Source organism: Neovison vison, chromosome 13, assembly GCF_020171115.1.
Source record: "Neovison vison isolate M4711 chromosome 13, ASM_NN_V1, whole genome shotgun sequence".
Classification (NCBI taxonomy): domain Eukaryota; kingdom Metazoa; phylum Chordata; class Mammalia; order Carnivora; family Mustelidae; genus Neogale; species Neogale vison.
This window is the reverse complement of record NC_058103.1, coordinates 41,585,169-41,610,341: the sequence shown is the minus strand read 5'-3', so window position 1 is coordinate 41,610,341 and position 25,173 is coordinate 41,585,169. Positions and strand designations below refer to the sequence as shown.

Here is a 25,173-nt window from a genome sequence, read left to right as displayed (position 1 = left end):
TTTGCCTTCCTGACCACTTTTTCAACCTAACCATGGCATAGTAGTATTAATATCGTGTTTTAGAATCTAATGAAAACTTGCCTGTAAAACTCTTATAGCATTTAAACCTTAATTATGACTGTATATAGATATGAACAAATGAATGTTTCTAAGATAATATCGGGGCTGACTTGATGTCCTTCTACTAAGTACTGTTACCATTCATGGTCAAATACTATACATAAACTTAGGTTTTTAAAAATTATAATTTCTTTTTTTTTAAATTTCTTAAAATTATTAGTAAATTATGTCTCTTTAGGAAATATTGTATGTAATGAAATGATCATTTTTCTCAATTGATAGGAAAATTTAGTAAGATTTTAAAGTATCTCTCTAGGAAAGTGACATCGCTTTCTGTGTCATATTTATAAACATTGACCACAAGATGGCAATAGTTAAATTCTTATGGACTCCAAACAGACTGTACAATGTCATTAAATAATGTCTAATTAACATTTAATAAGTCAATAAAAATCATAAGGAGAATAAAAGAAACCAAGATGTTAGCCCTTTTTTTTTTAAGATTTTTTTTTATTTATTTTTTTGACAGAGAGAAATCACAAGTAGGCAGAGAGGCAGGCAGAGAGAGAGAGAGAGAGGAGGAAGCAGGCTCCCTGCTGAGCAGAGAGCCCAATGCGGGACTCGATCCCAGGACCCTGAGATCATGACCTGAGCCGAAGGCAGCAGCTTAACCCACTGAGCCACCCAGGCGCCCGATGTTAGCCCTTTAAAGAAAGTTTTATTTAGAAAGAATTCAGAACATTTGGACTTAATATATGTAATTTTTTTTCATTTAACTTTATATGTAGTACAGAAGTTAAGAAAGCTGACCTATATCAGTTTTGACTGAGACAAATAAATACCCAGTGAGCTATAAATAGAACATTTTAAAATAGAAGCCAAGTGTTTCATTCTATAATTGATACACATCTCTAAACTGAAAATTTTTTGAATGAATACAATTGCCTTGGCAGATATAGTCAGTTATGACTTTTTTCTCATAAACTTTGTGGGCTTTATTTTTTTCTTTCTCTGATCAAACTCTGACATTGCCAAACATTTCAGAGAATAGGAGAGTCAGTGTGCCAAAATTATCGTCTAGGGCTCTCAGGACTTTTAAGGAATTCAATCCTATCTCTCATACAGAGGCCTTGAAGAAAATGAAGGAAATTAACCTTATCACAAGGGAATCAAAACCATGTATTTTCTGACAGATAAATACTTCTAAGAATACTTGAATCCCAAATTATGACTATTTCAGGAGGAAGCATCATGTATTTCACTTTGAAATGTGTGGTAGTTTAATATGTGTATATAAAGAATCAAAAAACTTACTAGCAGTATCAGCTCTTGCAGTGATCATTAAATACTGACCAAAGATATGATAGGACATGGGTTCTAGCACTATGCTTCCAAGAAATCTGTGAAACCCTTGTTTTTTTTTTCCTCCTTTGATTATGACTTTCAGGTTTTAACATAAAAGAGAGAAATTGACTTGTCTCTGGAATGTAAGAGTGAAACTCTTTCATTTGGTATTGAATTCATTGGGTATATTTTCAACCACATGATACCACTTATCTGATTCTATGTCCTGATTAATGGTTCTAAAGTGAAAGCAATCATTTAAGTGATTTTAATGAGTCATTTAAATTTTTTCCTTTTTACGACTGTAAGTTAACTTTTACTGTATCTTTTACTATGCAAGTTAACTGTCTTCCATATTAATGAGAGACTAGTTTTATTTTTTTATTTAATTTTGTTTTTTTTTAGATTTTATTTATCTTATTTGACAGGCAGAGATCACAAGTAGGCAGAGAGGCAGGCAGAGAGAGAGAGGAGGAAGCAGGCTCCCTGCTGAGCAGAGAGCCTGATTCGGGGGCTCTATCCCAGGACCCTGGGATCATGACCTGAGCCACAGGCAGAGGCTTAAACCCACTGAGCCACCCAGGTGCCCCTTATTTGTTATAAACCACTTATTTGTTATAAACCCAGGAACAATTAAATTCTATAAAGTAATGTATTAAAATAGTTCACTTTGTTTTTTTATTTTTTACATTTATCAGTATCTGTTTACATTCTATCAGTATGGTTAACACATAGTGTTACATTAGTTTTCTGGGTACAGAAAACTAGTGATTTGACAAGTTTATATATTATGCTATGCTCATCACAAGGGGAGCTGCTATCTGTCATCATACAACACTGTTACAATATCACTGGCTATATTCCCTATGCTGTACTTTTTAAAAATTATTTTTATTAACATATAATGTATTATTTGCCCCAGGGGTACAGGTTTGTGAATCGTCAGGCTTACACACTTCACAGTACTCACCATAGCCCACACCCTTCCCAATGTCCATCAGCCAGCCACCCTCTCCACACCACCCCCCCCACCCACCCAGTAACCCTGTTTGTTTTGTGAGATTAAGAGTCTCTAATGGTTTGTCTCTCTCCTGATCCCATCTTGTTTCATTTTTTCCTTCCCTACCCCCCAAACTCCCCACTCTGCCTCTCAAATTCCTCATATCAGGGAGATCATATGATCATTGTCTTTCTCTGATTGACTTATTTCACTCAGCATAATACCCTAGTATTATGATCTAGTTCCATCCACATCATTGTAAATAGCAAGATTTCATTTCTTTTGATGGCTGCATAGTATTCTATTATATATTTATACCACATCTTCTTAATCCATTCATCTGTTGATGGATTATCTAGGTTCTTTCCATAGTTTGGCTATTATGGACGTTGCTGCTATAAACATTTGGTACACGTGCCCCTTCGGATCACTACATTTGTGTCTTTAGGGTTAATACCCAGTAGTGCGATTGCTGGGCCATAGAGTAGCTCTATTTTCAACTTTTTAAGGAACCTCCATGCTGTTTTCCAGAGTGGCTGCACCACCTTGTATTCCCACCAGCAGTGTAGGAGGGCTCCCCTTTCTCCGCATCCTCACCAACATCTGTCATTTCCTGACTTGTTAATTTTAGCCATTCTGACTGGTGTGAGGTGGTATCTCATTGTGGTTTTGATTTGTATTTCCCTGATACCGAGTGATATTGAGCACTTTTTCATGTGTCTGTTGGCCATCTGGATGTCTTCTTTGCAGAAATGTCTGTTCATGTCCTCTGCCCATTTCTTGATTGGATTATTTGTTCTTTGGGTGTTGCATTGAGAAGTTCCTTATAGATTTTGGATACTAGCCCTTTATCTGATATGTCATTTGCAAATATCTTCTCCCATTCTGTCAGTGCCATTGGTTTTTGTTGACTGTTTCCTTTGCTGTGCAAAGCTTTTGATCTTGATGAAGTCCCAATAGTTCATTGTTGCCCTTGCTTCCCTTGCCTTTGGCAATGTCTCTAAGGAAGAAGTTGCTGCGGCTGAGGTTGAAGAGGCTGCTGCCTGTGTTTTCCTCAAGGATTTTTATGGATTCCTGCCTCACATTGAGGTCTTTCATCCATTTTGAGTCTATTTTTGTGTGTAGTGTAAGGAAATGGTCCAGATTCATTCTTCTGCATGTGGCTGTCCAGTTTTCCCAACACCATTTGTTGAAGAGGCTGTCTTTTTTCCATTGGACATTCCTTCCTGCTTTGTCTAAGATTAGTTGACCATAGCATTGAGGGTCTCTTTCTGGACTCTCTATTCTGTTCCATTGGTCTATGTGTCTGTTTTTGTGCCAGTACCATACTGTCTTGATGATGACAGCTTTGTAATAGAGCTTGAAGTCTAGAATTGTGATGCCACCAACTTTGGCTTTCTTTTTCAATATTCCTTTGCCTATTCGAGGTCTTTTCTGGTTCCATATAAATTTTAGGATTATTTGTTCCATTTCTTTGAAAAAAAATGGATGGGATTTTGATAGGGATTGCATTAAATATGTAGATTGCTTTAGGTAGCATAGACATTTTCACAATATTTGTTTTTCCAATCCAGGAGCATGGAACATTTTTCCATTTCTTTGTGTCTTCCTCAATTTCTTTCATGAGTACTTTATAGTTTTCTGACTATAGATTCTTTGTCTCTTTGGTTAGGTTTATTCCTAGGTACCTTATGGTTTGGGTGCAATTGTAAATGAGGTTTACTCATTGATTTCTCTTTCTTCTGTCTTGTTGTTGGTGTAATGAAATGCAACTGATTTCTGTGCATTGATTTTATATCCTGACACTTTACTGAATTCCTGTACCAGTTCTAGCAGATTTGGAGTGGAGTCTTTTGAGTTTTCCACATGTAGTATCATATCATCTGCAAATGGATCCCAATTATTCTAATATTGTTTCATCTTATGGTATCATTTATCTCTCGAATTCTCCCCTTGTGGTCCAGTAGTTGTCTCTCTTTTGCTCAGCTTCTTTATTCGCCATCATTTGATCTTCTGCATCAATAATTCTCTCTTCTGCCTAATTTATCCTAGAAGTAGGAGCCTCCATTTTTGATTCACCTCATTAATAGCTTTTTTTACTTCAACTTGGTTAGATTTTAGTTCTTTTATTTCTCCAGAAAGGGATTTTATTTCTCCAGACAGGATTTCTCTAATAACTTCCATGCCTTTTTCGAGCCCAGCTAGCACCTTGAGGATCGTCATTCTGAACTCTAGTTCTGACATATTACCAATGTCCATACTGATTAGGTCCCTAGCCATTGGTACTGCCTCTTGTTCTTTTTTTCGTGGCGAGTTTTTCCCCCTTGTTATTTTATCCAGATAAGAATATATGAACGAGAGAAGAAAATACTAAAAAGGTGACAAAGACCCCAGAAAAATGTATGCTAACCAAATCAGAAGAGATCCAAAAACCAGGGGGAGAAGATGGGGGAAAAAGAAAAAAAAATTGTGTGTGTATATATATACACACACAATGTTATTTATATATATATATATATATATACACACACACACACACACAATGTATTTTTTTCTTTTTCTATATATATAGATTTTTCTTTTTCTTTTTCTATATATATATTTTTTTCTTCATATATACATATATATACACACACACACACATACACATACATACACATATTAGACTGGTGAATAGAACAGGGCCACCCACTTGATTTTGAGTGTGGATATAGATATAGATATAGATATATAGATATATTAGACTGGTGAATAGAACAGAGCCACCCACTTGATTTTGGGTGTATTTTTGTCTCTTAGAAGAAACTACCTCCCACAATTTTAAAGAAAGAAAAACTTGTATATGTAAAAAACAGTAAGCTTGGTGAAGGGATGGAATATGACTGTAAAGATGAAAATGTTTTAAAAATTCTGAAAAAGGAATTGATAAGTTGGTTGGAAAAATCAAAAAAAAGAGGAGGGAATGTGCTTAGGCTGGAGACTAGAACAAAGCCATGTGCTAGATTAGGGTATATTTTGATCTATTAGAAGAAATTGTATCCCAAAATTTTTTAGGAAAAAAAACCTATATGTATACAAAAAACAAGGTTAAATACAATGAAATGATAAAATAAGACTATAACAATGAAGGCGTAAAAAGTTTTTTTTTTAAGAAAGGTATTGTTAAGATAAACTAGTTTAAAGATGTTAAATGTTAAAAGAGGAAAGAGGAAAAGTTAAAATAAAATAGGATAAGAAAAGATAAAAAAAAAAATAAACTTTGCAAAACTGAGGGATCATGGGGGAAAAGCTGTGAATTCTATGCATTGATTTCCCCTAGCCCTGGAGTTTCACTGTTCTCCTTGATCCAAAGCTTGGTCTTGACTGGATGTTCTTGTTGATCTTCTGTGGGAGGGGCCTGTCACAGTGACTCTCAAATGTCTTTGCCCGAGGTGAAATTGCACCGGGCTAAGTAATCTGCTCGGTTTGCTTTTGGAGCTTTTTTATTTTATTTTTTTTTTTTTAAAGATTTTTTTTTTTTTTTTAGTTTTTTTTCTTTTTTTTCCAATTTATTTATTTTCAGAAAAACATTATTCATTATTTTTTCACCACACCCAGTGCTCCATAAAGATTTTTATTTATTCATTGGACAGAGAGAGAGATCACAAGTAGACAGAGAGGCAGGCAGAGAGAGAGGAGGAAGGAGGCTCCTCACCAAGCAGAGGGCCCGATGCGGGGCTCGATCCCAGCACCCTGGGATTATGACCTGAGCTGAAGGCAGAGGCTTAACCCACTGAGCCACCCAGGCGCCCCTGCTTTTGGAGCTTTTGTTCCCTGAATGCTTTCCATACTGCTCCTGAGGACGGGAATGAAAATGGTGGCCTCCCAATCTCCAGCCTGGAAGAGCAGAGAGCTCGGGGCCCCACTCCTTAGTGTGCCTTCAGAGATAAGAAGTCAATCCCTTCCGTCTCCCTGGTCTCCGGCCACACTCTGAGCTCACCCAGTTTGTGACCGAGCATTTCTGTCTTTGGTGCACAGCCCATTTGGAGTCTCCAACCCAGTAGATTCCTGGCGCACTGCTCCTCCCAGAGGAGGAAGGTGAGTCTTCTCCCTGGACCTGCTACTTGTGGAGTCCCTGCTCAAAGAACAGTGGCCCAACTGTGCCTTGGATCATGGTTTAAGGTAACCCTGATCTTAGAGCTCACTCCTCAGCTCTATTTCTGTAGTTGGCTTCCCTGCTCCAATACCTGGGAGCACTGCCACACTCAGACACCCCTGATCTTTCTGTGGCCCCACGGGACCGGAGACCACACTGTTCCCACGAGGGCTTCAATCCTGTTTAGCCTCTGGAGCAATGTCCCTCAGTGGAGCAGACTTCTAAAAGTTGTGATTTTGTGCTTCACTGCTCTGCCACTTGTTGGGATTCGGCCCCTCCCCCCACAGTCTATCTTCCCGCGGCTTCGAATTCACTTCTCCCTTTCAGAAAGTGTTTGATATTTTGTTCCTGGGATTGCTGCTCTTCTTCTCTTCTATCTCCTGTTGAGTTTGTAGGTGTTTGGAATGGTTTGATAACTACTCTAGCTGAACTCCTGGGATCTGATGACATTTCAGACTGCTACTCCTCCGCCATCTTGCCTCTCTTCCTTATGCTGTACTTTTCATTCCTGTGACTTACTCATTCCATAACTGGAACCCTGTATCTTCCACTTCCCTTAAACCAGTTTTGCCAATCTCCCCTCGACCCTTCCCTCTGGCAACCATCAGTTTATTCTCTGTATTTATAGGTCTGATTCTGGTTTTTGTTTGTTTATTCATTTGTTTTATTTTTTAAAATACACATAACACTGATATCACATTGTATTTGTCTTTCTTAGTTTGACTTACTTCACTTAGCATAATACCCTGTATGGCCATCCATGCTGTTTCAGATAGCACAGTCTTATCCCTTTTTATGATTACATATGTTCCTATGGTGTGTGTGTGTGTGTGTGTGTGCATCTGCTTATCATATCTTCCTTATCCATTTATCTATCAATGGACACTTAAGTTGCTTCCATGTCCTGGCTATTGTAAATAATGCCACAATAAACACAGGGCTGTATATATCTTTTTGAATTAGTATTTCTGTTTTCTTTGGGTAAACTATCCAGTAGTGGATTTGTTGGATCATATGATATTTTTGCTTTTAATTTTTTGAGGACCTCTGTATTTTCCACAGTGGCTGTACAAATATACATTCCCACCGACAGTATTCAAGGGTCCTTTTTTTTTAAAGGTTTTATTTATTTATTTGACAGACAGAGATCACAAGTAGACAGAGAGGCAGGCAGAGAGAGAGAGGGGGAAGCAGGCTCCCTGCTGAGCAGAGAGCCTGATGAGGGGCTCGATCCCAGGACCCTGGGATCATGACCAAAGCCGAAGGCAGAGGCTTTAACCCACTGAGACACCCAGGTCCCCTTCAAGGGTGCGTTTTTCTCCACATCCTTGCCAACACTTGTTATTTCTTGTCTTTTATATTTTAGCCATTCTGACAGATGTGAGGTCATATCTTGTTGTTTTGATTTTCATTTTCCTGATGATCAGTGATGTTGAGCATCTTTTTATATTTCTGTTGACCATTTGTGCATCTTCTTTAAAAAAATTTGTTTAGGTCCTCTGTTTAGGTCTATTTTTTAATGAGATTGTTTTTCAGTGTTGAGTTTCATAAGTTCTTTATATATTTTAGATATTAATCCCTTATTGGATATATCATTTGCAAATACCTTCTCCCATCTAGTAGGTCACCTTTTTGTTTTGTTGATGGTTTCCTTCATTGTGCAAAAGCTTTTTATTTTGATGTGGTCCCAGTAATTTAGTTTTGCTTTTGTTTCTCTTATCTTAGGAAACATGTTTAGAAAAATGTTGTTATGGCTGATGTCAGAGAAATTACTGCCTGTATTCTAGGATTTTCATGGTTTCAGCCTCACACTTATGTCTTTGATCTGTTTTTATTTTTGTATATGGCATTAGAAAGTGGGCCAGTTTCATTCTTTTACATGTAACTATCCAGTTTTCCCAACATAAAATAGTTCACTTCCTGGGATGCCTGGGTGGCTCTGTCAGTTAAGTGTCTGCCTTTGGTGCAGGTCATGATCTCGGGGTCTTGGGATCAAGCCCCACATTGGGTTCCCTGCTCATCAGAGAGTCTGCTTATCCCTCTGCTGCTCTTTCCTGCTCATGTGCTCATTCTTTCTCTCTCTCAAACAAATAATCTTAAAAATATTTTCTTCTTTAGTTTTTCTCTTAAAATTTTAAGACCATAATAATAAATGATAATTAGAAAGTCAAACATGCTTTACATACTCTAATCAAAGGGGAAAATTAAATCGTATGTTTTGTGCTTAAATATTGGGAAGATTAGTTGTCAGTTTGCTTGAAAATCATAGCATTCTTGGGGTCCTGGGTGGTGCAGTTGGTTAAGCATCTAACTTTTGGTTTCAGCTCAGATCATGATCCTTAGGGTCATGAGATTGAGCCCCAAGTTGTACTATGCAGAGAGTCTGCTTAAGATTCTCCTTCTGCCCCTCCCCACCATATGCTTTCTTTCTCTAAAATAAATAAATAAATCAATCTTAAAAATAAAGTAAAATCACAGTGTTCCTCAAGTTTTATATTGTAAGTTATATATATTGATCAATAAATATGTATCAAAGTACTAAAAATAATTAATTTTAATAACTTATCAGAATCAAGTTACATTTTTGTGGGAAATATGCTTAAAGTATCACAGATATTTTTGACATTATGTCCTGAGTTTAATCCTAGCAATTTTATAAATTAATTAATAATTATAAATTTATAAATACCCTTTATATCTCACCTGCAGTGATTATGATTTAAATATATAAGAATTAAGAAATTCAAAGTTTATGTATAAAACTGACCACATGTGCAAATGAAATAATTTTTGTTCTTTAATGAAGTGGTGCATTTTTTCCCTTTGTATTTGAAATATAGCTAAATTATGACAGCTGTCAAAATTATAATTGATGTCAATTATTTCAAAATCACAATTAAAAGTTTGAGTTCACTTTTTCCTCTTCAGGTATGACAGTGATATAGAAATCTTGTATGTAGATTTGTGTGATAGGGACAGGATGGAACACAGACCAATACTTTAGCCAGAAATCCACAAATCCAAATGTGTAATAAGCATTGTCTGAGTAAATGTGTCTTTTACAAATTCATGCTATTATTGATTAATTAAACAGAAATTCACTTTAAAATGTTTCTACATTGGGGAGTTCTGTTTCTGCCTCGGATGAGGGAAGGAGAGAGAGTGTCACTTCCACCCTATCATAACATATCAGATAAACTACAAAATCACAACATTTCTTGAACCTATCAAAGAGCTTTTGATGCAGAGCAACTAAGTAGTCTAAAGTCCAGGAAATACATACTCCTCCAAAGAGATGGGACAAAAACACTATCTCACTGTGCCAAAGCAGAGTCACAGGAAGACACACCAGGCACCATGCAAGTGGATAAGATATATTTGGACAAATTTTGTAATGGGTTGCTAAAGGCCAAGTGTAAAACCATCACAGCTACAGATACAAGGGGAGTTCACTCTTACTTGCAGTCTCTTTTCCACAGACCACTAGAACAAAAAAGTTTGGGATGCAGGGTAGAAGACAGGAGATTATCCTTTACTGGTACAGATTGGAAGAAGAGAGTGACTGTGACTCACAGAAAGACCAGCTGCCCCATTAGGACCCTTTTCATGTAAGAACAAATTTTTTTAAAAATTTAATTTTATTATTTTTTTGTGTGTTCCAAAATTCATTGTTTATGCACCACACCCAGTGCTCCATGCAATATGTGCCCTCCTTAATACCCACCACCTGGCTTGCCCACCCCCCCCACCTCCCTCTCCTCCAAAACCCTCAGTTTGTTTCTCAGAGTCCACAGTCTCTTTGGTTTGTCTCCCCCTCCAATTTCCCCCAACTCACTTCTCCTCCCCATCTCCCAATGTCTTCCGTGTTACTACTTATGCTCCACAAGTAAGTGAAACTGTATGATGACTGATTTTCTCTGCTTGACTAATTTCACTCAGCATAATCTCTTCCAGTCCCATCCATGTTGGTACAAAAGTTGCATATTCATCCTTTCTGGTGGAGGCATAATACTCCATTGTATATATGGACCATTTCTTCTTCTTCTTTTTTTTTTTTTAAAGATTTTATTTATTCATTTGAGAGAGAGAGACAGTGAGAGAGAGCATGAGCGAGGAGAAGGTCAGAGAGTGAAGCAGACTCCCCATGGAGCTGGGAGCCCGATGTGGGACTCGATCCCGGGACTCCAGGATCACGACCTGAGCCAAAGGCAGTCGTCCAACCAACTGAGCCACCCAGGCGTCCCTGGACCATTTCTTCTTTATCCGCTAGTCTGTTTAAGGGCATCTTGGTTCTTTCCACAGTTTGGCGACTGTGGCCATTGTTGCTATGACCATTGGAGTACAGATGGCCCTTCTTTTCACTACATCAGTATCTCTGGGGTAAATACCCAGTAGTGCAATTGCAGGGTCCTAGGGTAGCTCTATTTTTAATTTCTTAAGGAATCTCCACACTGTTTTCCAAAGTGGCTGCACCAACTTGCACTCCCATCAACAGTGTAAGAGGGTTCCCCTTTCTCCACATCCTCTCCAACACTTGTTGTTTACTATCTTGTTAATTTTGGTTATACTAAGTGGTGTAAGGTGGTATCTCAATGTGATTTTGATTTGAATCTCCCTGATGGCTTATGATGATGAATATTTTTTCATGTGTCTGTTAGCCATTTGTATGTCTTCTTTGGAGAAGTGTCTAAGAACAAAATTCTTAAGTCACTGGGAAAGGGACAGCATATCCATCACCTCTGGAGCACAGGTTAAAACCCACTGTGGTTGCCAAAAGTATAAAGAAAAGAATGATCCACTCTTGGTGAAGAGGAAGGAAATAGTCTTGGGCCCAAAATCTTATATTAGTACCATTAAAAGTCTCTTATTGCTGGCAGAGGGGTAGGAAACTCCTACCCCTAAAAAACTCCTAAAACTTGCTAAAAGGACAAGGTAGAATTTGGCTCCCACAGGAAGGAGAGACAGGATCACTGAGAAACGCCCACCACAAGACCTGAGCATGTGGGATTTGCCTGGGACTGAGGCTGGACCAGGATAACAGAAAACTATCCCTACTCTGTCTTTCACCATGTGAGCACCAAGTAGTGAGAAACAAGCAGCAGCAGTCTAATACGGTCAAGGCACAAGAGTGCAGAGAGACATTCCCTCTCTGGAACAGATGCACAGTGAAGGATGAGAGGTGAGGTGGAACAGGCACATTAAGAAAAACACTCTGGCATCCTAGGTCTATGCTAAACACAAAGTGACACTAGAGCATTTTGAAGCTGGTCATATGCCAAAATTAACTGCAGCAACAACAAAACTGAAAGCCAGCTTAACTCCTGACTTGATTTACTCAACTTCTCATACTAATAGTCTAATTGAAGAAAAAGTGATCCCATTTCCATGTTTAAATACTTCATATTTCAGGCTCTGTTGTCTTACAGAAAATGTCTGGCATTCAGTCAAAAGCTTAAGCATAAAAAAAGCAAGAAAAGGGGTTCCTGGCTGGCTCAGTAAGAGGAGTGTGTGACTCTTGATCTCGGAGTTGTGAGTTTGAGCCCTACATTGGGTGTGGAGACTACTTAAATAAATAAAACTTAAAACAACAACAACAACAAGAATACAATACCATTCACTCTTAAGAGAAAAGCAGTCAAGATGATAAGACTCATAGAAGACTCGGGACGTTGGAACTTAAAATTAACTATGGTCAATGTGTTAAAGGCCTTAGTAGGAAAGATAGACAAAACATGAATAAACAGATGGGAATTTGAGCAGAGAGATGGAAATTATAAGAATGGTTCAAAAAGAAATGTTATAGTAAACCAGTAGTAAAGATGAAGTGGGGTTATCAGTAGGTTTAACCAGCCAAGGAAGCAATAAACTTGTCAACAGTCAGTAGAAATCGAAAAAAAAGATAGAAGAAAAAAAATCTAAATATTCAAGAGCAATATCAAATATCCAAACACACATGTAATTAGAATATCAAAAAAGAAAAGAGAAAGCAAACAGAACAGTAAGAATACTTGGTAATATAATGACCAATAATTTTATAAGAAAAAGAATATTAAACCACAAATCCAAGAATCTTGGGGGAACTTCAGGGAAGATCAAAAGAAAAAATACTTATGTACATTGTATTCAAACTGCTTAAAACCAAGACAAAATACTGAAGGAAGCTAGAGAAAAAAGGTAGATTACTTACAGAAGAATAAATATAAGAAATACATAAACTTTTCTTATTGTTAGACATGCAGTCCAGAAGACAATACAGTGAAATTTTAAAGTGCTGAAAGGGAAATAACAAAACAAAACAAAAAAACCCAGTTGATCCAGGATTCTTTTTTTTTTTTTTTTTAAAGATTTTATTTATTTATTTGACAGAGAGAAATCACAAGTAGACGGAGAGGCAGGCAGAGAGAGAGAGGGAAGCAGGCTCCCTGCTGAGCAGAGAGCCCGATATGGAACTCGATCCCAGGACCCTGAGATCATGACCTGAGCCGAAGGCAGCGACTTAACCCACTGAGCCACCCAGGCGCCCCGACCCAGGATTCTATATCCAGCAAAAATACTTTTCAAAAATGAAGCAAAATAAAAACATTTTTTCCAGGTAAATGAAACCTGAAAGACATACATGTACCCAAACAAGCAAGCAAACAACAAAAAACCTTAAAGGAAATTTTTATATAGAAATTAAATAATACCAGACAGAAACTTGGATTTATTCAGAGAAATGAGGAGCTTCTGAGTTGGTTAAGTGAAGGTATAAATTAACTGTCAAATGCAAAAATATTATTTTTAATGACTATAAAAAAATAACAATGATAACATGAAAAATGAGATACAAGAGTTGAATGTATACTGATGAAAGCTTCTTACAGTATATGTTATGACATAATGTGATTTGAAAGTAGAGAATGATAGGGGATATTGTATATTATAAACTGTAGAATAACCCTTAAAATATATTTAAGTAATATCAAATTAAAACTACTCAGTTATTCCAAAAGCAGGTAGAAAATTAGGGGGGAAGGGCTAACAATAGCAAAAAGAACAAAAGGAAATAAGGTGATTGATTTAAATCTAATTTACTGATGCATGACTGTAAAAAATGTCACAAGGCCTACAAAATACCTACTGGAACAATGTATGATTTTACCAAGTTCACAGGCTACAATGTCAGTGTACAAAGATCAATGATATTTCTTTGAACTAGCAATGAAAATATGAAATTATAATTAAAAACTATAGTTTAGGGGTGCCTGGGTGTCCACCTTTGGTTCAGGTCATGATCCAAGATTTCTGGGACTAAGCCCAATTGGCTCCCTGCTCAATGGGGAGTTTGCTTTTCCCTTCTCCCTGTGCCTCTACCCCCAGCTCATGCTTGCTCTCTCTCTCTCAAAATAAATAAATAAAATCTTTTAAAAAATTAAAAAATAAAATAAAACTACAATTTATCATAACAACAGTAATATGAAATACTTAGGTCTAAATCTAACAAAATATTTGCAAGATTTGTGTGCTAAAAACTACAAAAAATATCTGATGAGAGAAATCAGAGACTTAAATGGGGAGATGCAAATTAAAAATTAGATACCACTAAATACCCATTAGGTTGGGAAATCAAAGAAACTGGTAATGCCATCCATTGATGAGAATGCGCAGCAGTTCTAATTATTCATTGCCGGTGGGACTGCAAAATGCTACGGCCCCCTTGGGAAACAGTCTGGCAGTTTCTTAAAAAATTAAATATAAATTTACCATACAACCCAGCAGTATGTTTCCTAGGTACTTACTCAAGGTAACTGAAAATTTATGGTCACATAAAACCTGTACTTGAATTTTTTTAAAAAATTTTATTTATTCATTGGCTAGAGAGAGCCAGAGAGGACAAGTGGGGGATCTGGGGGCGGAGGGATGGCAGAAGGGGAGGGAGAAGGAGGTTCTCCATTGAGCAGGGAGCCCAACGTGGGGTCTCCAGCCCAGGACCCAGGGATCACAACCCGAGCCTAAGGCAGATGCTTAACCGACTGAGCCACTGAGGTACCTCATACTTGAATATTTTTTAACAGTTTCATTTATGGTTATCAAAAACTGAAATCAACCAAGATGTGCTCCAACAGGTAAATGGGTAAGGAAGGTATGACGCATCCATACAAAGGAATACTACTCAGCAGTGAAAAGGAATGGACTACTGATAGACACAAATGCCTGGATGAATCTCACTGCTTTATATAAAGTGAAAGAATCCAACTTCAAAAGGCCACATACTGTATTTATGTGAAAAATATAGCTATATGATATTTTGGGAAAAAGCAAAAGTGTTTATATGGAAAACAGATCAATGGCTTCTGAGGAGTGAGAAGAGGGTTTGACTACAAGCGGCAGGAGGAACTTTGGGGATGATGTAGATCTTCTAGATGTCAAGAGTGAATCTTACTCTGTATAAATTATACTCCAGTAAAACTAACTTAAATCTTACTGATTTTAACACCTTTTCTCATTATGAATTTTCTTAATTAACTTGTGTTAAAAGTTTGTTATATGGAAATGTATTTTAAAAAGGTTTTGTTGTTGGGGTGCCCCAATGGTTCAGTCAGTTAAGCGTCTGACTCTTGATTTCCACAGAGGTCATGAGTTTGGGGTTGTGGGATTGGGCCTTGGGGTACTTTGTCAGGCTCTGTGCTCAGTGTGGAGTCAGCTTAGAATTCTCTCTCTCCCTTTGCCCCTACCCTGCTGATGTGTGTGCCTGTGCTCGCTCTCTCTCTCCTCCTCTCCCCAAATAAATAAATAAAATCTTTACAAAAAAAAAAAAAGATTTTGTTGTTAAAAGATATTTAAATGTGACACTGAGTATATTACATATATTTACTTACATCTTTTTTTAAAAAGATTTATTTATTTATTTGACAGAGAGAGTGTGCATGCAAGTGAACGAGTGGGTGGGATGGAGGGAGGGACGAGAGAGAGGGAGAGAGAATCCCAAGCAGACTCCACACCGAGCACAGAGCCCAATGTGGGGCTGGATTTCAAGACCCTGAGATCATGAGCTAAGCTGAGATCGAGTCAGATACTTAACTAACTGAGCCACTCAGGCTCCCCCTGCTTACATCTTTTTTCTGTATTTAACACTTCAGGAGGAGATATATGGCTCTACTTTTACAATGCATTATGCCTTCAACATAATATGAATTGGATTTCTAGGTGGATTTCTTATTTAAGAATACATTTCATTCAAGCTAGAAGTCTGGAACGTTTGTGCTTTGTAATTAATAGCAGCTAACTAGAAACAGAAGAGAAAATATTGTGTGTGCTAATCTAAAGTGCTCAATGGAAACTCTTGTTTTAAAAATAAATTTTTAAGGGAGCCTAGGTGGCTCAGTTGGTTAAGTTTCTGCTTTCAGCTCAGGTCATGATCCCAAGGTCCTGGGATGGAACCCCATGTCTGGAGGGGGGTGTGTGTCCCTGCTTAGCAGGGGGTCTGCTTCTGTTTCTCCCTCTCCCTCTGCTCCTGCTTTCTGTCTCTCTCTCTCTTTTTCTCTCAAATAAATAAGATTAATTAATTAATTTTTAGATTTCAGAAAAGAAAGAACTGTCAGGTCAAAACTTTTTGCTGGCACATCCAATGTAATATATCATTAACCCAATTTATTTCAATAAATGAGGACTTTCTCCATACACTACACTTCTAAGCCTTGATGCCTTTATATGTTTATCTTCCTTTTATCTGGAATTTTCTTCTTTCCCACTTCTGCAGGTTTACAAACTTCTTTTTCAACATTCAGCTCCATTTTTTCTTAGTCCTTACCGAACCTCTGAGGGGCGCCTGGGTGGCTCAGTGGTTTAAGCCTCTGCCTTCGGCTCGGGTCATGATCTCGGGGTCCTGGGATTGAGCCCCACGTCCGGCTCTCTGCTCAGCGGGGAGCCTGCTTCCCCCTCTCTCTCTGCCTGCCTCTCTGCCTACTTGTGATATCTCTATCACATAAATAAATAAATAAATAAGAAAAAAAAAAAGAAAATGGAGGTTAAAATGGCTTATCCATCTTTAACTCCACCCGCCCCCCCATCCTTTTGTGCCCTGAAGATAATCATAGTCTTTTTTTTTTTTTTTAATAATCATAGTCTTAACAATAGTTTCCATTTACTGCATGCCTGCTAGGTACTGTATGTCCTCATTTATTCCTCACAGTACCTCACTATGCAGGTAGTTTCAGTCTTCTTTTATGAGAAAACAAGATGGGGGCAGCTATGTGGCTCAGTTGGTTAAGTGTCTATCTTTGGGTCAGGTCATGATCCCAGGGTCCTGGGATTGTGTCCCCCTTTGGGCTCCCTTCTCAGGGGTAGTCTGCTCTCTCTACCCTTCCCTCTGCTTGTGATCTCAGTCTCTCACTCTCTCTATCTCAAATCGATAAATAAACTCTTAAAAAAATAAAAGGATAAAGTTCATGAAGGTTGACTAATTTTCCCAAAGCACACAGTTTTAGAAAATGAAGATCTAGAATTCCAGCTCTTATCTATCAGATGCAAAGCTGATGCTTTTTTCCTTGTTTTATGCCATTTTATTGAGTAAGCATTAAATAAATACTTACTATGTGACTTAACAGCTTGTTGGTAAGAGCTGCCTTAATCATCTCTACATTGCCTACATGGAATATTCATTGTGTCAGAGAAACTGATATATGGATAGTTTCGTGGTTTGTTTGCTAAGATAGGTTATCTTGTTTGTTGTGTAAAAAGGCAGATATTTAACTGAGTGAGCCACCCAGGCCGTACTCATTTTTTTTTTTTTTAAATTGAGATGTGAATCATACTGTAGAATTCTTTTTAAGATGTACATTCTGGGGGCACCTGGGTGGCTCAGTGGGTTAAAGCCTCTGCCTTCAGCTCAGGTCTTGATCCTGGAGTCCTAGGATCGAGCCCCACATCGGGCTCTCTGCTCAGCGGGGAGCCTGCTTTCCCTTCTCTCTCTCTGTCTGCCTCTCTGTCTACTTGTAATCTCTGTCAAATAATTAAATAAAATCTTAAAAAAAAATGTCCATTCTGGGGTGCCTGGGTGGCTTAGTCGGTTGAGCATCTGCCTCCAGCTCAGCTCATGATCCCGGGGTCCTGGGATCAAGCCCTGCATCTCCCTGCTCTGCGGAAAGCCTGCTTCTCCCTCTGCCTCTCTCTCTTGTCTCTCATAAATAAATAAATAATCTTTTAAAAATAAATTAAAAAAAATAAAATGTACAGGGGTGCCTGGGTAGCTCAGTAGTAAGCGTCTGCCTTTGGCTCAGGTCATAATCCCGGGGTCCTGGGATCGAACCCGTGTTGGGCTCCCTGCTTAGTGGGAAGCCTGCTTCTCCCTCTCCCACTCCCCCTGCTTGTGTTCCCTCTCTCACTGTGTCTCCCTCTGTCAAATAAACAAAATCCTTTTTAAAAAAGTACAATTTAATGGTTTTCAGTATTTTTTTTTAAAGTTATGGGACCATGGCCATTATGTAATTCCAAAACCTTTCTTTTGTCCTAAAAAGAAATCCCATACCTGTTAATATTCCTTCCCTTTTCTGCTCTCCTCCAGTCCCTGGAAACGACCAACCTACTTTCTGTTTCTATTGATTGACCTACTCTGTACATTTTATATAAATGGAATTATATAATATATGGCTTTTGTGTCTGGCTTCTTTCATGTTTTCCAGGTTCATTCATATTGTAGCAGATGTCATTACTTCACGCCTCTTTATGTCTGAATAATATTCCAGCCTTATATTCATTCTTCGGTCAACGTTTTGTAGCATGGTTTTTGTGTAAAGGACTGGAAGTTGCCTTGGGTCCAAAGAGTGGAATATGAAAGAGTAACTACTCCTAAGAAATAAAGAGAATAAAAGGGTAGTTAAGAAGAATTTTTGAAAACACTACATTTCAGAAAGAATTTGTTAGAATGCTATTAAATACAAAAAGACAAGCATTTTTATGTAACCATACTGTCAAATTGTCCCTTTTTTCTTACAGTCCAGAAAAAAACATGTGGCAGCAAGTGTGTTTGTCCACTGCTGATTGTCTTTATATATATATATTTACACTCCTTACATTTTATGTGAGGATATTTGGAGGGAGGTGGGGGCATAATCCATATGAGAAAAGACATCCTCCTGGCACATTAAAGCATTTTTTTAAAAACTTATTTATTAAGAGACAGAGAAAGAAAAGGGGGCAGGGGGAGAGGGAGAGAGAGTTTCCAGAGCAGTCTCCATGCTGAGCTCGGAGCCTGACAAGGGGCTGGATCCCCTGACCCTGACGGCATGACCTGAGCAGAATCCAAGAGTCAGATGCCTAACTGACTGTGCCACCCAGGTGCCCCATGGCACATTAATGGTTTGTTTTTTTTTTAAGATTTTATTTATGTATTCGACAGACAGAGATCACAAGTAGGCAGAGAGGCAGGCAGAGAGAGAGAGGGGGAAGCAAGCTCCCTGCTGAGTAGAGAGCCCTATGTGGGGCTCAATCCCAGGACCTGAGCCAAAGGCAGAGGCTTAACCCACTGAGCCACCCAGGTGCCACACATTAATGGGTTTTTAACATGGATGGTTATTTCACCTGTTTGTCCCTATGAAGGGTTTACACTGTTGATTTAAAGAATATATATATATGTTTATATATGAATTATATATGTTATATATATAATATATATTTTTGAAATAAATGTTTTCAAAAAATATATATATTATGTAGTGTTTTCAAAAATATATATACTTAATTCTTTATACACACACACATATATATAATCACAGAGATTAATGTGTGTAACTAAGGATATTCCCTCAGAATGATCAAAATGCATGCATGAAGGATTGATATGGAAAACCTGTTAAACAAGACTCTGACAATTGTTCAGGGATTTCCATAACATTTTCACGTGTTGATGGTAAAAAGTAATTTCCTTTTCTATACTGAAGTATTTTAATTGTGGAAATTATTTCATTTTCTTATTATAGAATTAATTGTACACTATGTATGAAGAGCTTCAGCTTTTCTTGTCTTTGACATTAAGCACATCTCACCAAAAGCATACACCAGCATTGTTTTGAAGACTCACCAACATTGCAGAAACCTCTGTATTACTCTTTCATTGTTCTCAGCCAGACTTCCTGAAACTTGACTTTAAAGGTTTATGATTTTTCTGATAGAAATCAAATTGATGTAAAATATAATTTAAACTAATAGGTAAACCTAGTACCCTTTTTATTCAACAACCACTAAAGAATAATTTAACCTTCCAAATAATAATTGTAAAGGTAAATGTAGATTATCAGTGAGATAGATTCGTAAATCTTGAAAGCAGAGGGACCATCCCAGTTCAATAGAACCAAAGGTCATAATTCTGATTAGTGATAGCATCTGATCTTCTTAGTCCTTGTTCAGTAATATTTCCATTATACTACACTGTCATTCTCCAAAGGTAACTAATTGCAATTATAAGTTAATGTATTACAATTGCTATTCTAATAATCAACATATAATAATCATTTAAGTTTTTTAGAAATTTTAGTTTTATATAAATAAAACAAAAATTGGATAGACTATTTCAGCTAGAATAATAGTAGGTTATTATTATTATAAGGTAGGTCCTACCTTAAATAAAAAAGGGAGCTTGGTTATTTCAATTGAATGAATTAGAACAGAGAAGCAATACAGACTTAACTATACTTATAGGATAAACTACTAGTAGATTGCTTCTTTGTTAATCTCTAATGCAGTGTTTCTCAAACTTTAACAGACATAAGAATCTTTGGCACTACTAATTTAAAATATAGATCTCTGCCTCATCCTGAGAATCTGATTGTTTTCCTAAGATGCGGCCTGGGAATCAGAATGTTAACTGGGACTCTGGTGATTCTGATGCAGGAGGAAGAGGATTAGCCTTTGTGAAATATTGCTTAATGACTCCAGATGTTCTTGTGACTTCTGTTCTACTGTAGAATTAGCAGCACTACAGCATAGTGCTTGGACTCTGGAGTCATACTGTCTTAGGTTCAAATCCTAGCTCCACTATTCATTAGCTGGTGATGGGAAACTGTGTGTGTTGATATGGTAAAGACACATAATGCAATAAGAACAGGACCTGACATGTATTAGGAGCTACAAAAATACTAGCTGTGGTTAGCATTGTTGTCTCTAGGACACTTCTTCTTTTTGAATACTCACATATAATCAGCTCCCCTTTAACAGCCAGGAATTGAACCTGTATGGGTCCTGAGCTCTAAGGATGTTTGTGAGTAAGCACTGTGGATGGTACATGTTCTGTATAGTGTTAGAGAGATAAACTGACTTTCAACAAAAGTTTTTTACTCTTCAGTGACTATCTTGAAGATATATATAAAACCTTGGATTATTTCACAGAATTTTCCACTGACTTGCATGTTGAGCAACTAAATATAATGAAACTTATTAAACCAAGGTGATTTCCAATCTGTAATCCTGACTATTGGCAAGTGAGTGTTTTAGTAAATTCATTCTGTCAGCAATTCTCACATCTTTAAATCCAAGAGAGAAACTCAAGAGCTCAACAATTTTATGTGAACTGTGGTATCCTGATTAAAAGTAAGGGTTAAGATTAGGGACAGTATCAGGTACACATGACCATATTAAAAATAATTAAATTTCTTAGGAAATCCTTCCTGCATACAACTCTAATGGCAAAGGGCAATATAATTTGTCACCCCAATAACCTTCCTTTTTGTTCTTGCAAACATATTTTTTTCCTTTGTATTATACCTACATATTTTATCTTATGTAGGAAAATGAGTATAATTTCTTATCCATAATTTTGCTTTTTTCCACTATTACTATTGATGTTATATAGGATAAGATTTCATTTATGTAAAATGCCTCCAAATATTTACCACTGGCCCTAGCCTTTTCCCCATCTCACTCCAAACAAAGGTCTAACATCATCTAGGTAAGCTTAACACAGCCAGCTTTATAAAATATCATTAAAAATTTTTTTAGGTGGAAAAAAATCTCCCAAGATTGTTTTTTGCTATAGAAAATAACACGGATGAAATAAATGCTGTGTATATTTCATGTATAAACATGTAATTCAGCCCTAATAGCAGCTCTTAGAAGACACGTCTTACCACAGCAAACCCCTGATGGTTTAGGGATAAAAAGTAATGAGAGCGATAGACACTGAAGGTGGGAGGGACAAATTAAAAATAAGGAGCTTAGGAACATGAAGTCTTTGAGGCAGATTTTAATGACTTTTGAATTTTTTTTTTTTTAAGATTTTATTTATTTGACAGACAGAGATCACAAGTAGGCAGAGAAGCAGGCAGAGAGAGAGGAGGAAGCAGGCTCCCTGCCCGGCAGAGAGCCCGATGTGGGGCTTGATCCCAGGACCCTGGGATCATGACCTGAGCCGAAGGCAGAGGCTTTAACCCACTGAGCCACCCAGGCGCCCCAACTTTTGAATGTTTTTGACATTGACTTTTGAATGTTATTGTTTATGACATCTACTTAAGATGAAGAAATTCTGAGGGGGCTGTCTTTCAATACTATTCTCATTGCCAACAGTATCTGGTATAGGGAGAATTCAAATTACTTTTTCTCCAATTTTCTTTCCCACATAGTATTATCTCCTTTAACGTGTAGAAGAGTTAAAGAACTGGACTTATATGATGTTGTTCAGAAGCAATAGGGCACTAATTAGCCAGAACTAAGTTTTCTAAGATTTTTTTTTTCTGCCTTTCATCCTCTCTAGTTTTTCTTTTCTCCCCAAAACCGCAATTTTTAGAAGAACCTGTGTGTTTGGAATAATGAGCAGCTGTGCTCCATGAAGTCTGTAGGGATAATTGTCTTATTTATTATACAGCTTAATGCTTCTTTTCTCCTTCCTCCCTTAACTAACCTGGCTAGTTTGGGTAATGGGACAAGGAAGCAGATATTATGAAGTAGCTAGTGCATCAGTTAAACAGTCATGTATTCTTTCTCCCACCTGTAGTGGGACCTCCAATTACTCCGTTATTTCTCTTGGCTGACTATTCCTGGGGCCCTGTATCTTGCCTGACCTATATGGTTGACCCATTTCAGTTCTGTCTTACCACCATCCCAGACTTCCCTGTCTCTTTGATCTGTGCTAATCCCCACTCTGCATTCCTCCTACTTTCAAGGGTCTCTGATTTTGTTCTCTGGTCACGAAGTCCTGCTGGATGATGATGCTATTTGTGCAATTATGGCCAGTTAGCAAATTGTGCTGTGGGGCTTGAGCTGGACTTTTGCCATTCCCTAGTAATTCTTTTATTAATTTCATACTAACCTTTGCCCCAGATAGCACCTATTCCAGCCCTTCTCCACAAATCCTTAATCCCAAATATATCTCTCAATTCTCTTTTGATATATGCTTTTGCTTTTCAAAGTAAATGTAAATGCTTTTCAAATGTAAACATTTATAGGTACTCAAGCCCCAGCTTCTTATGGCTCTGCTTTAGTCCTTTTTTTTCTCTTTTTTTTCTTTTGGGTTGAAGAAGGAGCTATGCTTTTTTTCCTCCACAAAGATAATTCTCCCACCTTTAGCCTTGATCCCATCTTATTCTGCTCTTGACAAAGGGAGGGGGAAAAAGATACAGTCCTGAGAGAAGAAAATAGTATGTGTAGAGGAAGGAAGGAAGGGAAAAGAAAGAAGGGAAAAGAGGGTTAAATGAGATAATGGAGAAGGAAGGGAGAAGAGAGGAAAGAAGTTAGGGATGGTATTTAGGTGAGAGAAGGGCACAAAGACAAATAAGGGGGTAGGGAATGAGTATAGAATTAGCAGGATCTTTTTTTTTTTCATCTGTGGAATGAAGGATGGCTTGACGATCCTACAAGTCACTTGTAGCCATACATACTTCATAATTCTGTTCTTTCTCTCATCCTCCTATTACCTGTACTTCCTAAACTCCCACCCCACCCTCACCCCCATCTCCTTGCCTTTTTCAATGTCTTTATTTAGAACTATCCCTACCCTGTCCTCTGACACAAACTCCCCAACCCCCGCAGACATTCTTGATCTACTCTGTATCCTCAAAGGGCTCATACTATTTGCCATATACTTTACTTTCAGCCCTCATTAGTTTCATACTTTGTAGGAGTATTTTCTTATAGCCTTTTTCCTTCTGTAGGAAGTAAATTTCCTTGCAAATGGTAAGATTTGGGGGCTTTTTTGATGGCTGAGTACTATTCCATTGTGTATATATACCACATCTTTATCCATTCATCTGTCAGTGGACATCTGGGCTCTTTCCATAGTTTGGCTATTGTGGACATTGCTGCTATAAACACTCAGGTGCACGTGCCTTTTCAGAACACTACATTTGTATCTTTGGGGTAAATACCCAGTAGTGTAATTGCTGGATCATAGGGTAGCTCTATTTTCAACTTTTTGAGGAATCTCCATACTGTTTCCCAGAGTGGCTGCACCTCCTTGCATTCCCACCAAGTCTAAGAGGGTTCCCCTTTCTCTGCATCCTCACCAACATCTGTTGTTTCCTGATTTCTTAATTTTAGCCATTCTGAATGGTGTGAGGTGGTGTCTCATGGTAGTTTGTATTTCCCTGATGCCAAGTGATGTTGAGCATTTTTTAATGTGTCTGTTGGCCATTTAGATGTCTTCCTTGCAAAATGTCTGTTCATGTCTGCTGGCTATTTCTTGATTGGATTATTTGTTACTTAGGTGTTTGATAAATTCTTTATAGATTGTTGATACTAGCCCTTTATCTGATATGTCATTTGTGAATATCTTCTCCCATTCTGTCAGTTGTCTTTTGGTTTTGTTAACTGTTTCCTTTGCTGTGCAAAAGCTTTTGATCTTGATGAAGTCTTAGTAGTTCATTTTTGCCCTTGCTTCCCTTGCCTTTGATGTTTCTAGGAAGAGGTTGCTGCAGCTGAGGTCAAAGAGATCTGTGTTCTCCTCTAGGATTTTGATGGATTCCTGTCTCACATTGAGGTCTTTCATCCCTTTTGAATCCGTTTTTGTGTATGGTGGAAGGAAATGGCCCAGTTTTATTCTTCTACATGTGGCTGTCCAATTTTCCCAACACCCTTTGTGGAAGACTGTCTTTTTTCCATTGGCTCTTCTTTTTTGCTTTGTCAAAGATTAGTTGACCCTAAAGTTGAGGGTCCATTTCTATGTTCTCTCTTCCGTTCCATTAGATCTGTGTGTCTGTTTTTTGTGCCAATACCACACTGTCTTGATGATTACAGCTTTATAATAGAGCTTGAAGTCCAGAATTGTGGTGCCACCAGCTTTTTCTTTTTCAATATTCCTTTAGCAATTTGGGGTCTTTTCTGGTTCCATACAGATTTTAGGATTATTTGTTCCAGCTCTGTGAAAAAAGCTGATAGTTTTTTGATTGGGATTTCATTGACTGTATAGATTGCTCTAGGTAGCATAGACATTTTAAAAGTATTTGTTCTTCCAATTTATAACATGGAATGTTTTTCCAGTTCTATGTGTCTTCCTCAATTTCTCTCTAGGAGTGTTCCCTAGTTTTCTGAGTATAGATCCTTTGCCTCTTTGGTTAGGTTTATTCCTAGACATCTTATAGTTTTGGTTAAATTGTAAATGGGATAGACTCCTTAATATCTTTCTCTTCTGTCTCATTGTTAGTGTATAAAAATGCAATTTATTTCTGTGCAT

General features: G+C 37.6%; 1 protein-coding gene across 6 annotated transcripts in view; it reads left to right on the top strand.

Annotated features, from left to right (window-relative positions):
• The window catches only part of KIAA0586 (KIAA0586 ortholog), a 134,046-nt gene that overhangs the window by 82,807 nt on the left and 26,066 nt on the right, over positions 1 to 25,173 (top strand). The window contains exon 31 of one of the 6 annotated variants that reach the window (XR_006381785.1): positions 10,019 to 10,147. The exons of the other annotated variants lie outside the window; for them this stretch is intronic. The gene's annotated coding sequence lies outside the window, so the exon portion shown is untranslated. The remainder of the gene's footprint in view (positions 1 to 10,018; positions 10,148 to 25,173) is intronic. 6 annotated transcript variants of the gene reach the window in all.